Here is an 18156-nt window from a genome sequence, read left to right as displayed (position 1 = left end):
ACATTATAAAATAATATATTAAGTCCGGGACACTCCTTTGAAAGATATGTTTTAAGTACAGAACCACTTCCGACATGGTGCCTCGGGTAGACTCTCCCTGATCATACAAAGTCTGAGCTCATTTTCCTAAAAAATTATTTCAAGTATTTTCCACACTTCCCTGAACTAACACTTTGCTGTCCTAATGGCAGTCTTACGGCATGAAAGAAATATCAGGAAATACCCCCCTTCTCCCTCATTGTCTTTGGTAGTGTAACTTTTAAATGATGCCAACCAGTTTTAAGAGCAGCACTATCTAGAGACAGACAGGGTGAAGGAGGCTTTTAAGCTAGGTCAGAGCCATTTAAATGTCATTATTTCCAATCTCTGCAGAACTGATGGAAACACACTATAAGCCGGTGCCTTAATGCTACGACTCCTGCCAGAATTCATTAAAAAAATTATTTTAAGTCCCAAATGCCAAACAAGCAGATTCCAGTCAAGCTGGGTGTTTCCGAGGGGCCGGTCCTTCTCTGCTGCCGCAGCTGGGTGCTTCCCAGGGCTGGTTTCCTTCGGCTGCTCAGCCGGGATCCCTGCCCACATCAGCACTAACATCTAAAGCATATTCTTTTTTTATTACGAGATGCAGAATGAGCAGCAGCTAACTCATGCCATTTGTTTTAAAACCAGTACCATAAAAGAGCGGATTCTGCTAGGCTCAGCTCAGCTGAGTTAGTACTTATGTCCACATAGTCCCAGTGAAATTAATTATTCTTTTCAGAGAGCAAGATGTTTCTTTACATGAGAAAGACAGAATCAAAACCGCAATAATTTTGAGACACTAAACACGGACACCCACCATCTGCACTGGGATTAAAATCAAAACAGACCAAAGAAACAGATTAGCAATGAGATTAAGGGGGGGAAAACGTTTGCTACGAACAATGTAATCAGAGGAGAAGGAAGATGGCAACTGCTGGCTCTCTGTAGCTGCTTACAAGGTAAAAAACACCTGGTAGTAGAATAAGCAATATTTCTCTTTGTCTAAGCCACAGGAGAAAAAAAAAAATCCATTTGACCTAAAGAATGAAGCAAATATGAAAAATGATGATAGGATAATGATAAGGGGAGAGTTACTGGGAAGGCAGAACAACCTGCAGACAGAGTTAACACTGTGGCTCTAATAGAAAGGCTGAAGAATACCAGATAGTCATGAATCCCTATAATTTACAAAAAGGTGCACATTGCGAATGTTATCTGATACAAATTGTTGACCAAGGGGCAGCAGAGGTTCACAGAAGCAAAAACTTTTCCTGTATTAGGTGCATCTCAGCATGGAAAAATTAGATGAGTCAATATCTAATTTGGCATTTAAAATAGCATTTGAACATTATAAACGTAAGTGAACATTGCCATTGAGTGATGATAGTGGCAAATGAAAGCAAAAATTACTTGTAGTAGAATGCTGCTAATTTGCACATCATTAATCTTCATGCCCCATAATTCAAACACATAATAACAGTAGTCTCTCCCCAAGCCTCAGCAACAGCTGAACAACAGCGCTGTACCATAATCTCACATTATTCATTCAACTCTATCAGAGTTGGAGCTGATAATACCACCTATTACTGAAATTGCTTAGTATTTCCTGTACCTGCTTATAGAGCTGAGCCTCCCTTCAGCCATCTAGATGGATGCTGGGTGTCTTCCTTCAGAAGCTGTATTTTATTTTTTTTTAAGCTTGAGACGAGATAATTTACTTGCTTCTGAAAATGTGGCTTGTGAATGGGAAAGGTATTTTTTTCTGGCCATCTTTCTAGAAAACAGATGCTTTCTGCTGCAGGGTAGAAGCTTGATCGCCGCAGTAGGTAGATCTTTGTTATCCCACTTTGTTCTTGCAATCAGTAGATCTGCTCGGATTTAAAAGCTCAAAAACTACCAAAGATGCTGCTCCATTGAGCATCCCAGAGCTTCCCCGACCCGTAGAGGGAAGGCGTGAACGGCCAGGCTGGTGCGGCTGAGCACCTTCCCACTTCGGCAGGGCTTTACGCTTCTTGGCAGAGGGCGATTGGACTGGCCCCACCGTGGCCTGCTGGTGCCGCAACCCAGTGGGCAGTCTGAATTTACTGTGCAAGGAGACCCGGACTAGAAGTTTGAGCTCTTTTAAATCTACTGAGCAGGAGACCACGTCCATGGGAGGGTGCAGACAGGCCAAAAATGGGGCAAGTGGGAGGGCACAGGAGAGGATAGTCAAGCACAGGGGAAAACGGAAGACCCTGTGCACCTTGGACCATGTTTCCCTCCAGAGCCAGAGATGTCAGTGTACACTGACAGGCTGTTTTCTCACGAGCATAAATATCTCATCTCTCGCTAGTTTTGCTTCACACAGAGCGTAGCAACGTATCGCAGCTCTCATTTGCATCATCAGCCCTGGAGGTCTCTGTGGTGGCTGGACCTGCCGATCGCCGTCCTGCTGCTGATCCACGTCAGCACCACGCTGATGCAGCACTGAAGCTGTTTTTTCATTTTCTTTTCCACAAGCAAGGAAAATGCACACAAGAACACTATAAAGACTATTATAAAAGTCAAAAATGCAGGCAGTTAGAAGTTAGGATGTGCAAAATTTAAGGCATCGAATAGAATCTGGATTCACCCCTCTTGCACATATACACCGAGATACCATCTTTAAAGACCTGATCCCATGCAGTTTTTCCACAAGTTGCCTTCGCCTTTGCACACAGGCTGCCCAAATGGACAGCCTACTTTCCCTGTCACTGACTCCCGGCTCCATTTACTGCCCGCTGGTCACAGTTTTTCTGAAACTAGAACAATTAGTTTTCACATGGGTTCTCCATGACATTATTGCAAATGGTACTGTATTCACTCTTAAATACATAGCTTCTACTCAGCGCGTGAATACAGTAGCCTGACACCAGCTGGGCTCCAAATCCAGACTCCAGAGTATCAAATCAGCACACAATCAGCAGTCACCCCCATAAACGCTGGCTTTGCCTGACCAAGTATGAGAGAGACACAGACCTGAGCAAGGGAAAGATTTTTATTATTTTGGTGGTCAGAGCTAGGAGTCACATATGTAAGATTTATATTATTTGGTACATCTGATAAAGATTTGCAAACATTTTCACCAAAAACAATTAACTTCAGGTCAACCTGAGATATTTGCTTCAGACAGAAAAATACTTCCGTTTTCTGTCAGGATAATTATTTTCAGACCTTTTTTTATGTGATTTAGTGTATGTCAATTTTTAAATGAAAAAATACCATTGCACACTAAAAAGTCAGAAAGTTTCATCTTAAAACCATGGAAACAAAGCTTCTCAGTGTTTCGCCATTTTCCAGTTCCCTCTTCCCCTCAGTTAAAATGATTTCCTGCTTAACCCAAATTCAGGCCCTCCAAAATGCCATTTTTCCTGAGAATTTAGAAAAACGATTAGGGTCCAGTGTCACACAAAAATTTTATACCATAGGAGAGGACAGAATCCAGACCCGCAGGGCAGAAAAACTGTCATGGCTAGGCAACCATCTCCTGCTCTCGCTACCTAAGAAATGCACAAGGGTTATACGCACAATAACTTCTTTCAGTTAAGTTCTACAGCAAGGAAGAAAAAATGCTTATGTGATCATGATAGCCTCCTTCTAGTTCGCAAACACAGAAGAGCATGTTAAATTGGACGAGCATTCTAAGTTATGGCATTTCATGACTTTGAAACTTTGAGAGTTTTTATTTTTAAAGTTTGGTGTGTATGTTGCTTTCCCCAGTACGTTGCAGCTTTCTGACAGATTCTGCTATTTCTCAAAAGAATTTTCACTAGTTCTTTTTTGAAGCAATTTCTCATGTTATGGATATAATTTAAATGTGAAACTCTTATGATGGGAGGAAAAAAAAAAAAAAAAAGGATAATCTCAGTTCCCCCCCCCCAGAAAACACAGTACAAGAACACAATGTATTTTCATGTCTCCATCAGAGAACGCGCCACATCTTTCAGCAGAGATTTCCAACAGCCAACCACAGGCTCAATGTGAAGGGGGCCAGGGAAGACAACAGGTAGATGCATGTATGAAAACTGAAGACAAAAGATCCTTGCATTCTTCCCAAGCTGAATATCACTGGCTTTCCTTGAACCTCTATAGCCACCATACCCATTCCAAGATTTCAACTAGCTTTGCCAGAAAATATATATAAAATCAATATCATCATATATATCATCAATGTTTTATCCCCACACAAATTGTATGAAGGCATGCCTGGGTTTAATCCTAAACTCTAGATTAAAGACGGGGTCAGCTGAATGACCATCAGGAATCACCAAAAGACTGGCATACTGTCCACAGACTCTTAAAATTTCTACTGACCATCACAGGGGTTAGGAGAGATTGACAACTTAGGAGGAGAGAGGGACGGGGGGGGGGGGGGGGGGGGGGGGGAGATCCTGTGGCCATCTTCTGGTGCTGGTGCTGTGGAGCTCCCGATCTAGTTTCTGAGGTTGCAAAGACATTTGACAGTATCTGAAGAATTTCATGCCTTCTTCCAAGCCATTACTACACAAAACTGAGTTTAGAATAGAGAGCTAAGCCAAGTTATTATTTCTGCAGCACATTTATAAATACTTAATTCAATAAGACAGCAGATTCAGAAAGTGCTCCAAAGGATTGTCCTCATTAAGACATAAGACATCATCTTGGAAACATGCCTTTTGCTGTTGAAATGATTTCCCTGGATTATAACTGAGTATATGCCAACAAGTTGGAAGTGTTCCCATAGTATGGGAGTGAAGCGCCTGAGCTATGCAAAGTTATGCTTTAGTACATGCTCCTACTTAAATATACTCAAAAGGGAGTCCTAGAGATGGAGAGATATCATTACTGGTAGCGCTGCAGTGATAATAAGTAATCATCATTTGTTGAATACCAGCAATACCATTCACTCTTAGCCAAGTCATATGAAAATTAGAGACCTACAAGCAGACATGCAATTTGCATGTAAATAGTTTCTGATGTTACCTGAAAATCTCAGAAAAAAGTCAGAAATAGTAACTCAAACTGCTAATACCACTCTGAAGGCCTATTAGCACACCCATTTTGCAGGACGAGAGAACTGAAGTACCTGGGTTTTTCATAATTTACTGCAAATTAGCAAGGAAACTGGACATGACTCAGTCCCTAAGCCCTGAACCTGAACAGACTTTGAGGAAAGTCTTTCATTATATCTCTCTCTCTATCCCAGCTGAGCACCAGAGAAAAAAGGAGCAGACAGGCAGAATCCTCAGAGAATTGGCTTTGATTATGTTTGGATCCATTTTACTTTCACCTCTGCTAATACTGTAGTCAATGAATGTGGGAGTCTGTTTTAAACAGATATTGGTGAATATATCCATTTGCATGAGAAAGCTGATGAAGTGTCATGATCAGCTCAGGTATAATAAGTAATTGTGATTCTAGGCACATTTCTGCCTCATTCCCAGGGTGATTTTTCTCTAGAGAACAGACTTATTCTGCTGTTGTAGTAACAAAAAAATAGAAGAGAAATGAAAAAATGGTTAAGCCACTGTAAAGCCTTAAGGTGTCTCATAGCAATCCACCCCAAAATCCCATTTCCAGATAAATTACCAGTAACTTCGTAATTAAACGCTCAATCGCAAATTTTCATTAAAAAGAAACATTCCCCTAACACTTCTTTTTTGTCTTTTTAACACTTTTAGTCATTTCTCTTTCATTTATGTGCTCTTCTAAATCAGTTGGCAGGTGACAGTAACACGTGCAGAATTCTAATTTCTTTCCTGCTGCGCAAAGTCTTTAGCGCTGCGTCGGTGCGCAAGTCCTACTCGCCACTGGGCTTGCGCATCGCAAGGGGCTATGTGTCTTCCATTACACAACCCAGCCACTCGCAGGGGGATCAGTGGGTGCGACACACGAATATTCAACATGGTACTGGAATACATGGGTACACGGTGTGTATGTGTTAAACTTTCTTCTATCATGAAGTCCTCTAAGCAGGCCTCCTTCAGCAGTGAGAAGGCCTGGAATAAGCTAAATGAGCGTAAATCAGGTGTTACAAGCATCTCCGCTTACAAAAAGTTGGGTAGGGTAGAAAATCAGCGTGCTTTGAAAAAAGGTAGAGGGAGAGGTAGACACAATAATACTCTATCTTCAGCAGGTTGCTAATAAATAACAGGACATAATACTCATTACCTGCTTTACGAAAAAAACCCTTCACCACAGTTAACTGGCATTTCTGAAGCGCTTGAGGGGCCTCAGGAAAATGAGATTTGTCATGTAAAGTACCCATGTTTGGGAATTACTAAACAAGTACAAATGATGATACGGAGCTTGGCAGTGGTTAACCCCCCTAGGGAGCCCTCCACACTTGCCATTTGGATACCGAAAACAGGGACTGTGAACGGGGGGCAAATGAACATGCTTGTAATAGAAGAGGAAAATGCATACGGTAATGAGCAACCAAAGCCTCAGCAAAGTCAACGGGAGCAGCGCTGTGCCAAAATAACAAGTTCTGTAATTCCTTACTAGGAGTAACTCACTCTCTGGGGGTTTTCCCCCCTCCATTCAGCAAATTAATGAGCCCTATCCCACATCCCTTCTCAGGGGACCTGACCCTCGGGTGGGTTCGCAGGCTGAACTTGCATTTTCTGCTGCACTTAATAAGGTAAGCCACACCGACACGAGGAAGGCAATGCAAGCGCACAAGAACAAGGGCAGCCAAATGCCCCTTCCCTGGACTTCAGTGTCCTCTCCTTTACCCAACACCATCCCTCCCCAGCATCAGCTGTCCCGCAGCCTCACAAGCAAGCTGTGGCCCAGCACATTATTTCGATTTGCCTGGGCTGGTTGCCCTGTTTGACCAGCCTCGCTGCCGCAGCAAAAGCACCAGCCTTCCCAGGGCGCACAACAGCCCTTTCTGACCATTCCCTGCTGCCAAAAACCACATTCACCTGGAAAGTGCTGCCCCGGACACATGGCTTCAACAAGCAGAAAGGAGCAGCAAGTAAAAGCAATAGCTTCCCGAATACAATCTGATCGTGCACTACTCACCGGATACCAGCCGCTCTTCCCTCAGGTGCCTGCCCCTGTAGGTAAATCAGCAGCCAGCCCACGGATGCTATCAGAGATGGAGGCGCTGTGGCTGGGCCCATCGAGCTGCTGGGTAGCATCAGCTCTGATGTCTCGGTCCTGTGTGGGAATAAGGAAATAAGAGCAGTGTTAGCAGGCAAAACATTGCGGAGGTCTCGGCAGTCTAGCATCCAGCACTAGCCAGAGTCCCTCCTCCAAACCAACGTCCTTCGTCTGGGGCGTATCTAGCATTAATTCCTCTAGAAGACAGTCCACCTTCCCTGGCGCAGAGGAAGGCCAGCAGAAGTGTCCAAGCGGTGCCCAAGCTTCAACATCGATGGGGATCATGGACACATGCAGGGGAAAATACGGGCTCCACGTGGCACCCCAGGTGCCGCAGCAGCTTTTCTGTGCTGCCTTTGCCACCACAGGGCCTGGGCTTCACACGCACAGCCAAGCAAGTGGGCGCCTCCACCACACAGCGCTCTTTCTCAGAAACTTCAGGTTTTTTGTTTATTTAAATGAACTGCTACAACCCAGCTACATTCTTCTCCTAACATCTTTCTCTTCCAGAATACTAGGTTTTTATATTGCCAAATGAGGAAAGCATGAAAGTCTAATAGAAACAAGAAGCCTCCACACAAATCAAATCCTCCATCTCACCTCCCTCCTTCGAAGCATCGCTCTGCAACCCTTGCATCCCCCCCACAGCACCCTTCCAAAATGCACAAAGATAAAAATAAAGATATTTTGTATTACTTTATCTTAGTTCTCTTTTAACAGGGGAAACAAAGCATTTCAAAGCAACTTTTTTCCCAGAGGCCTTCCTTTAAAAACAATCACATTTCTGTGACACAACTTGTAAATACTGCTCTTCCTTTTCCGATGATTTATAGCTATTTTATTTTTATTATTATTATTTGTGATAGAGCAGTTTAATTTGTTATGCTCAGTTAAACTGGTTTATGGCTTTGTTCTTTTGTTTTTTATAGCTGTAGCATCAACTGATTTAGAAAGCATTTTGGGAAGGAGCACAAAAGAAGCAAGTTACAGACTAAAGAAAAAAAAAAGAAGAATGCAAACAAACCATTTAATATCCAAGCGGGAATATCCTTCTTTCCCCCACCCCCATTACAAAACCAAACTATTCCTTGCTATTAGCTATTGACCATAAAAGGTGCGTTTTGGGTTCAGGCTTCCTGCTTTTCGAAGTATTAGTATGACAGCATCTTTTTGCTCCACCACATCCACTCACACATGAGACCTCTGGAGAGCACTCGTTTTCTGTTCAGAAACAATTTTCCAGTATAATTACAAGTTGTTCCCCATTCAAAAGATGCACATTTATGACCATCTCCAGATATATTGGCTTTTTCCTTTTATGTGCAAACAAGCACAATCATACAAACATCAAAGATAAATAACCCTGCGGCCAGCCACCCTCTGCAGCTCGTTGCATGAAGCTTTGCTCGCCACCACTTTCCAACGAGCCTGAGGCAGAGGCTTTAGGCTTCAGCCAGCTTGAAAAAAACTGAAGTCACACGCACCGGGTCTTACTTCACATGTTAAGTTTCTTTTGTTGTCATATTTATTTCTTCCCTTTGCAGAGAGACTTTGGTGCTTTCCTGCCATGAAACTTTAATGCTCTGTTGATCCATTTTTCTATCTCTTGTAGGTGTTTAATTCTGTAGCGCAATGCTATGGTCTGTGCCTCTTGCAAGGAAATCAGCCTCTGACGGGGTCTTTGAAGCCTCAGGCTCTGCTCCCACATCTGTATGTGGACAGTTTGCAGGCATGGGGTGAAGGAAGCAACCTTAATAAGTTTCCTTTCCAAAAAGACTGCTTCATTTTAAGATATCTTTATCTATTTTTAGTTTATTAGAATTTTGCGGAGGAAAGCAATATCAGTGCTGATGTCATTTTGACTTCACAGCATAGAGGTCGGCAGGCGCACTCAAACTTTCCATCCATTTAATGCAGTGGAAACATTCCTGTAGGATTTAGAGCAAGCCAGAAAGTTACTGTGCTTTGGCAACCCCTGGCTAAAGTGGTTAAATCCTTTTTTTAATGAAATTGTTGTTTACTGGACAGAAATACTGAAACCAGGGTGCACCTCAAGGCAGTGAGTACCATTAACAGTCTTTGAATAAGGCAATAACTCCATTAAATCACAAGTGCCTTTGTCCTTCCTGGGTAATAGAGTGAAAACTTTTTTCAGCAGGATCTTCTCTCTGCTTCAAATCCAGGGAAGGAGAGGGAAACCTGCAGGGCACCTTCAAGCAATTTGAAGGAGCAAAGTATTTTTTTGAGGGGGGGGAAGAGGGGAGAACTAAAATTAAGGGGGAGTCTAAGAAAGGACAATTCTACTCAAACTACTTTCTGTTGACCTAAGGCATACCAGAACCATAGGCTGCCCCGTTCCTCGCTGCACGTCCCCCCCCTCACTTCAGGTAAATAATGCCACAACAGTTCAGTGTCCAAGTGACCCAGACCAGGACGAGTTCATCTGGCATTCAATATACTACACAGATAAGTTTTCACTAGACCGCAGCAACCGAAGCTGTACATAGGCACAGCTTGAGGGCTGACCTCGAGCATCTGAGCCAGGATCCTCTGCCTAATGCAGATATCAACGCAACTAAGCCCTTCCATCAAATTATTTTATCTATCATAAAATAGCTTCTTCCCACCTTCTCTGGATCACTGCCCATCCATCTCCTAGCACCTATCGCACACTGCAGTTTCCTACACCAGGATCTTGAATTAGGATATTAAATCTAGCATCTATCTCTTGCACTGAGTGTATCAAGCTAGGTTGTCAGCCTACAAAAAGTGAACTCAGCATTTACCAGGGCTTTTCTTGATTTATGGATTATTTTTAATGTTAATTCACTCCCCAATGACAGTGCTGAATCATGGTATTTTGTTTCACTGTTTTAAATCTTAGCTGCTCAGCACAGACAAGACATAAATCTTCACCTTTGCATCTACAAAGACTTAGAAAAACTGCAAGTTACTGTTGTCTGTCTTAGCCATTCCCTTGCATAATTTTTGGATGATCAACTGTTCTCAGATTATTTGTAAAGCCATTTTGTTTGTCAAGTCCATTTCCCCCAAGCAAAGAAAAGTTAAGAGAGGGTTAGGATGAAAGCAAAGGAATGGGGGTGGGGGAGCCTCTGAGGTAGGGTTTGTCTTGGTTTTGGGCTTTTTTGGAATAAAGGAGAATACAAAAGGTAACACCATGCCAGTGGCTGTCCCCACGGTAGTTATCAAGAACCTCAAACACTGGGATCTAGAAAGCAGAGCAAAGGCAGGAAGTGTGACCACTGTGCCTTTAAAAAAAGGGAAAAAAAAATCCTCATTCATTAACTATCACAATCAGCTTGCTTAGACTTCACAATATTTCCACCCTTATGAATCTGTCAGGCTTGAAAACATTTATCTCAGCAGGCTGCACAGTTTTCTGCGCCTGTCTTGATTACATGTAGTTGGGCCGTCTTCATAAGCAACCAACGTTTGTTTTGGAAGATTCACGATCTTTTGTGTGCCAGTGTACAAGCCATTTTCTCACCACTGAATTTTGCCCAAATATAGCTGTCCTATAAGCGTCAAACACAGAGTTGCTTTTACCAACCTCCCTGTTGTCTTTATTAGTTAAAAACTGTCTTGCATTAGTGCCCCCCCTTTTTTTTTTTAATATAAAGGGTAGGCATTTCTTGACTTGTACTCATGAATCTATGTGGTTTTACAGCAAAATATAATCTTTACTGTAAACTTGGTGCCTCTTCCCCACCCGCCAGAAATATTCTATAATTTAGCATGCATTTGTTCAGATTCTCTCTTCTCACAGCAGAACACGATTAGTGAATTTTCTTATTTACTTGAAGATTCCCAATTTAGTCAGGATTCCCATTTAGATACTTGGGAATGGAATTTTATGTGCAATTTAAGATGCAGAAAGCCAGATCTTTCACATCCCCTCCCTTACAAAGTCACATGCTACAGCTGCCTAAGAAAAGTGTTGTTACATGAAAAATAACAGAATTTAACAACAAAACATTTTATAAAGGAAGTGCTTTGACCTGTTTCTCCACCAAGACTCCAGAATTAGTGGACTCCAGCTTTTTACATGCAGCTTACTAAGAAGACTCCCATCCTGTCCAGATAAACCCTACAATGCCAGATCCACAAGATCGCGCCCAAAAGGCGCCTGCTCTAGTGTAGGCTAGAGGTGCCTTTAGGAGAGCTTATCATGTTTTGAAATGGCGTTGCGTTCGGTGCATGCTGGGGAGGTCCTAATGAGGTTACGGTGGACACTTTGCCACAGCTGAGCCTGTGTCCATCCGTCCTTCTGGAGCTTCCTACCACAAGACGCAGCACGCTCATCTGCCTGTCCCAGGCAGCAAAATTTTCCAAAGTCCAAAAAAAAAAAAAAAAAAAAAGAAAAAGCCAAATTAAAAAAAACAGCAAACATGAAGTAACAGCTTCAGAAATAGCTCCAATAGAGCTGTTGAAGCTGGAGGGGGAGGGATTCACAGGGCTTTCTTATTTTAGGTTTCCGAAGCCACAAGGCAGCTCCTGCGGTGTGGGCAGGTGTCGGAGCGTGGGGGGCCGAGCACGACATTTTCCCGGCAAGCAGACCCAACAAAATGACTCACCCTCCTCCATCAACAGGCACCCCTGAGCAGAAACAAAGCTGCTTACGCGATGTAGCTAGCGGCGGCAGTCGCGTTTTGGAAGCCCTGGGTATAAAACTACTCACTTTTGAGAAGCACCTCAAGGAAGAGAATCGATCCCCAAACTATATGGCACAGGACCGTAAGTGGACGCACACGCTCTGGGTTTCCACATTGCCATGCTTACCTCCAGGTGCGGGAAAAGCTCTGCCCACCCCACATCACTGACAGAGCAGGCTTGGCCTCAGCCCAAAAACACTCTTCCCCCATCCCCTCCGCCCACCCAACATCTCAGCAACCTCCCTCTGCTGCCGACAGCTCAGCCTCTCTTGCCCAAAACCTCACCTCCGCAGAGCTTTACCTGGTTTCTGCCATCACGAGTGACAGCAATCGACCACAGCCTGCCCCACAGGAGCTGCCCTCCAACTAACCTGCCCCAAGCAGCAGGGCCCCACAGCAGGACAAGACCACCCCACTCCACACAGGTGCCACCCCACCAAGCTCTCTGAGGCCCCAGGGCTGCTGCCTGGATTGGAAACACCTGCTGCTGCCTGCGCTCTCAGCTGCTGAGGGCCAAAGCAAAGAGCAAGCCTTCTCCTCACGCTCCAGCTCTCCCCACTTCCTGGGAGGACAGCAGACACAACGCAGGTGTTCCTCCTCTGCTGCGGAGAACCAAAGCACAGGGTTGCATCGATGAGTTTTTGTGCAAAGAGTTAACGAACCTTACGTACCCTCCGCGCCTCCCGGTGCAAGGCATCTCCCTGCTTCCCTTGGCAAGGCTCAGTGTAAGGAATGGCATGGCGAACCTGGTCTGGAAACATGAGGTTTCTGCTTCAAAATGTTCTTCACTGTGAAATAAATCTAGTTTGTGAAAAGCCTTCCTTAAAAAAAAAAAAGAAAAAAAAAGCAGGCCAAAGCAACCATTAACATACATCATCACAGAAAGATAAATACGAAATTAAACTAACGGCAATTGGCTTACTAGAAATATCGAATCACAGAAAGAAGAATTTTACAGAGCAATACACTTTCTGCTATTAGGGAATTTTCCAGTATACTAAGGAAGGTTATTTGGGGATGAATTTTGCCATGGTTGTTTATCAATTGATTTAAAAACCAACTCACTTTCTTTGGAAGTACTGGTTGTCTACAGTTATTTCCCCAAAGATTATGCAAACAGGATTGTCATAAACTGTTTGTTTCAGCTCCCTGATACACTATTCAGTCTTAAACTACTAGCACTGGATTTGCTTCTACACTTGGATGAGAAGAAATCTGAGATAACAGAAAGTAATAAGGAAATATCTTTGTTCATGTCCAAATACCCTTTGTTCACATGCAAATATGGCTAAGTATGCAAATAGGCTACAGCTGAAAAGTCAGCACAAACGTCTGAAGTTAATCAAAAATAGATTATGCACAAAATTGAAGTGAACGTTTCATACTGCTACTAGCACTGCAAATGAATGTTTCTGGATTCGACTGACTCCAGGCTAGCAACAAATGGACTTTCTAGAGCAGCAAAGTCTATAAAAGCTTTTGTTCCAGAGAAAAGTTGTGCGTAGGAGGTAAGACAACCTTCAGTAGTAGTGTCAGTGGTTCCTGTTACAGCAGGTAAGCATCCAGGTTTCCCACACTCATCCTACATTCACTTCCATTTGCATCTAACTGATGGAGTCTGTCACTCTTAAAAGCATTCGGAGATGATCCTGTTTGGCCCGAGAGCTGCTCTGGAAGGCTTCCAGACAACATCCCCATGAATGGCAGATCACATATTTTGAAAAGGCTTTTCCACAGTGCTCCAATTTGGCTTAACTCCCACTGAATTCACAGTTAAGTCAATGGTGGGTGTCTTGAAAAAAATCACCCATGGACCTAGAAAATACAAATTTTGGACAAGGTCAATTTTTTCTCCAGGGCAACAGGAGGAGGGTGACGCACTGCACGTTCCAGTGCGCAGTCCACCTCCTCTCGCACGCAGCCAGATCTGAGTGATTTTCTTCTCTTCTGCCCTGAATATTGTGTAGTCACTTACTCCGGTGCAAAGCTGACTGTAAATTACCACCGTTATGTGATGTCAGCATTTCATACCCAGTCTCTGCAGGAATGAACTCATATGGAGTAAAGTAGTGAGAAATCAATCTGATGTTGTGACCACAGCACTTAAGTGCCAGTTTTACAGCAAGGTAGGCCCCCAGCAAAGACTCAGATCTCAGCCCACCTTTCTGAGGCTCTGCACCAACAGGAGCAGTACAAGATCAGGGCCTTAGTGGCATGTATAAGTTGATATTAAAGCAGACTGCGCTCTGCCTGCCAGATACTAAACACGTTGCTCAATAGGACCCAGCCCTGATGGTTCTCAGGCAGCTAGCTTGCTTCTGCTGGGTTGAGGTTGGGGCAGGTGTCTTGCCTGTGTTACTGTGTCCTCCTGCACAGTCACCATCTCCTTTGAAAATAAGATATGAAGAACCCAGACTGAGAAAATGTGAAGTTTCTTTTTTTTGTTTATGCCTAAAAAGGCATTTTAAAAAATATATTAAGTTGTACTTTGAGTGCTTTTGAACTTAGGATAACTTCTTCAAGGTGTTTAGTCTCATGAGTTTGTCAGGTTCCTGATGGAGCAATCCTTGCAATAGAGACCCTCTGCCACCCCGCTCACCATTCCCAAATGCTGAAGATAATGAAGGCGGGGGTTATCACTGGAGGGGCTGAGGCTCTGGACTCAGCAGCACATTTTCTCTCTTCTCTTATCACTTTCCAGCTGAGCCTTTTCCTCCTCTAAACTATCTGTGCCCCTGAGCCTCTTCCGAGTGCCACATTCCCCTGCATTGTCCTGCAGCCCTTAAATCCACTTCCCTCATCATCTTCCCATGACTCATACCTTTCATGGGGTCTTTGCTGCTTCTTGCAGATTGTATGCTTACCCAGAGGTACTGACTGCCTCCCCAAATCCACACAACTGTAGGCATTTAGTCTCTGGGCAGCTTTTGGTGGAAATCCTAGGAGATGGCAACTACCATGGTAAAGAGATAGCGAAAATGACAGCCTTCTTGCTAACTTCAGTCCCACTGGTCATGATGGGAAATGGCAGTCAGGCTGAACTAGGGAAAATTGGCAAATCATGATAAATAACAAAGACATAATAAAAATCATACCAGCTGGCAATGACATAGTCTGTCAGCTGGCTAGGTTTGCTGGGAAGAACCTGCTGTCATCTGCTTCTTGAAAAACTCCGAGGCCCATAGGAATTGCATACTGTGAGGATGCGAGCACACCTCCTCCTTTCTCCATCCTTATCCTTGCCAGCATAAGTCATACCTTGCACCTACAGACATGTCACATGGCAGTGCACAGCCTCTGGCAGAGTGATAGCAACCATTTTGGCCAAGGTAGTGACTAGTGGTCTGCAGCACAAAAAATATGAGTTTTTAGGGTTCACACTGAAGAACTAGGCTCCTCAGTAACCTCACTGACTCTCATCCTCTGATGAAAACATTAATCATACCTTGACAAATGGATTTTACATATTGGATATGTGACAAGTGAATGAAATGTGAAACGTGCAGTAATTTGCACTATCAGCTACAGATTATGATACCTCTAAAGAAAAAAGAATTCATTTTCAAGACAAGTTATCACCACTTGGGACCTCATACAGCCACAACCTACACGACTTCAAGCTCCTCAGATATCATTTGTAAACACTATATTGTGACCTAGTCTTTGGCGTGTCCGATATATTGTCAGCTCAGCTTCATAGCAAGCAGGTAACTTGATGACAGTTTCCGACTGACACACATCTGACAAAGCTAAAAGAACATGGGAAGAGCGAGTGACTTTGATGTAACACCTCGGCCCACTTGCTAACCATACCAGACAAGACCAGGTCAGAGCCAACTCAGCTGAGCACTTTTGCCAGGCTTACAGCAGTGTTTTTGAGGAACTGTTTCAGAGAAGAGAATAACATGCAATGGCACACACAGAAGGACGCAAAGAAGCTAGTGCATCCTAGGATCCCTTCACCATGTGATCACGCTTAATATGATCAACCTGTACACATAGACTTCTTTATTATTAGTTTAACATTCATGTTCATGTATGTTTTGTTCTTACTGTTAAGATCAAATAGTACTTTGGTTTCCTAAATCTGCCTGGTCTTCTCTGGTGCAGAACTTAATAGAACTTCCTTTGTTGTTGTTGACATTAGAGCTTCGTAGAAGTTATATTTACTGCAATAAATTCTGTGATTTTCATGTTTCTTCCATTCCAAACTATAAATGACAAATGATTTCAAAAAGTACAGAAAAAGATTATGGAAACATCAGTGTGTACCAACTGGAAGGAGACTGTGGCTTTGGAACATGAATCAATTTCATGGATTTCAAATTGCCTTTTCTACTCACAAATTCAAGACTTCTTTCCCCACCTCCACTCAAGAGTAAAAGTAGGGACACAACTTAACTTCTAACTTTTTTTTTGTCATTTAAGAAACTTTTCGTAAAGCAGATGACATAAAATGTGTTAGCTGCCTACTTTTGCAGAGATGCGCAATGAACTTCAGTAACATACTATGAGCTGAATTAAATTGTCTGCCAAAAGCAAGCAAACTTTTCTAGACAATCTGTTATTTGACTCACCGCAATCAGTAAAGCCTGTTGCACCATCTGCTCTATATAAAGTGCATGGTACATGTTTTTCATGGTTTCTAAACTTAGTGATGAGCCAGAGTCAACATTTCTACAGTGGGGATCCCCATAAGGAATTCTATCAACAATTCTTACCCTTCCAGCTCCATGTCCAAGATCCTTTTCCCTACAGACTTCATTGCTCTCTATACCCTCAGGAGAACCAAGGGACTTCTCAAAGGGCATCCCACTTAAGACTTAGAAAAGCACTGAGATCAAACTTTTCCTTGCGGCTCCTCAAACTCGGTAATATTACTAGGACTCAAGCTTCACATGTGGGTGGGTAGAGAGATTACATAGCTAGATTTCTCTACCAAGAAACACTAATTTGGAGGGGTTTTGGTGTGAGGGGTGTACTCCTGTTGTCTGTGCTCAAATTGTACCAACAGTAACCTCAATGTTTTGCCTTAGGAAATGCCCAGCCTTCTATCATTATTCACTATTGCTGAAGTCATTAGCGATTACAAGATTTCCTATAGAGAAATATGTGCACAAAAACTGCAGAACATACAGTAAACCTGGGGTGGGGGAGAGGTGACATACCTATTAGTTATGGGCTACATATTTATTCTACTTGTACACTGCAAACCTGACACTTTTAGGAGAAATTAGACTACTACACGTGACAATAGAGCAGAGAGTATGTTCCCATCAGCGCCAACTGGGAGACAATATGCAGAAATCCCACACGTGACCACAAGATATCCTGGCATATAACAACTGCATCAGAGGAATCCAATCTGCTGGAGTTCTCAAACATCCAGAAATGTTCAAACCCTCCCTGTTCAACATTTTCCTGCCAAAGAGGGAACACATCCAGCAAAACTATACACACACACATATGTATATAGTAGTCCTAGCTGCCTTGAATCAAAAGGTGAAATGGGAATAGAAAATTAGATAGATAGTATGATCTGGATAAACTTCTGCTGCATCCCTAACATAGTAGGTCAAGCAAAACAATAGGACTTCTATCTTTGACTTTTTGATGTTGGAGGAAGGACAAAGGAATTCGTCTTGCATACCACTAAGAAACACTTCAAATTCTTAAACACAGCCGCCAGCTGGAGTTTGAAGAAATTGTTCACAGCTTTTTTGCATTGCAAATGCAACTTCTCTAGAAGATACTGTCCCAGCGACACCTCTGCAGCTCTGAGCACAGAGCAGAGAAGGAGCAGGGGCTGCAAAAAGGCAGCTGCATGCCCGCCCAGGCACTCAGCACGTCAGGGAGCCACAAGACGGAAGGAAGATTTAGGGACACGGCACAGCAACATACTGGAACACACAGGGGAAATAATATGTAGAAAAGCTGGATGCTAGAAAGAGGCTGTAATTTGAGGATTATTAATTTTTTTGTGTGATTTTATTCAGTCTGACAAAATATATAGATCTGATTCCACTCAGATTTCTTTACTTTACTCTTACAGTATCATAACATAACATGGTCCCAACTATACATGCTCTTTTCTATTGCATAACAGAAGTGAAATTGCTCTAAAAGTGCATTTTGTTGGTTGCATTTAAAAATCATACAACATACTCATTATAACACTTCTAGCAAAAGCTTTCCTGAAATACTCAGCTAAGTACTTCTTTGAAACTTGTGGCTTTTTGACTCTATACATCTCATTTTTACTGGCTTTTGGTCCATAAAAGCTTGGTTAGTGCTGGGCTTCCAGATTCTAAAATATTTATTATGTTCTCTGGCCTGGGGCTGACAATTGCGTTAT

This window comes from Dromaius novaehollandiae, chromosome 1 (genome assembly GCF_036370855.1).
Source record: "Dromaius novaehollandiae isolate bDroNov1 chromosome 1, bDroNov1.hap1, whole genome shotgun sequence".
Taxonomy (NCBI): Eukaryota; Metazoa; Chordata; class Aves; order Casuariiformes; family Dromaiidae; genus Dromaius; species Dromaius novaehollandiae.
This window is presented reverse-complemented; position numbering follows the sequence as displayed.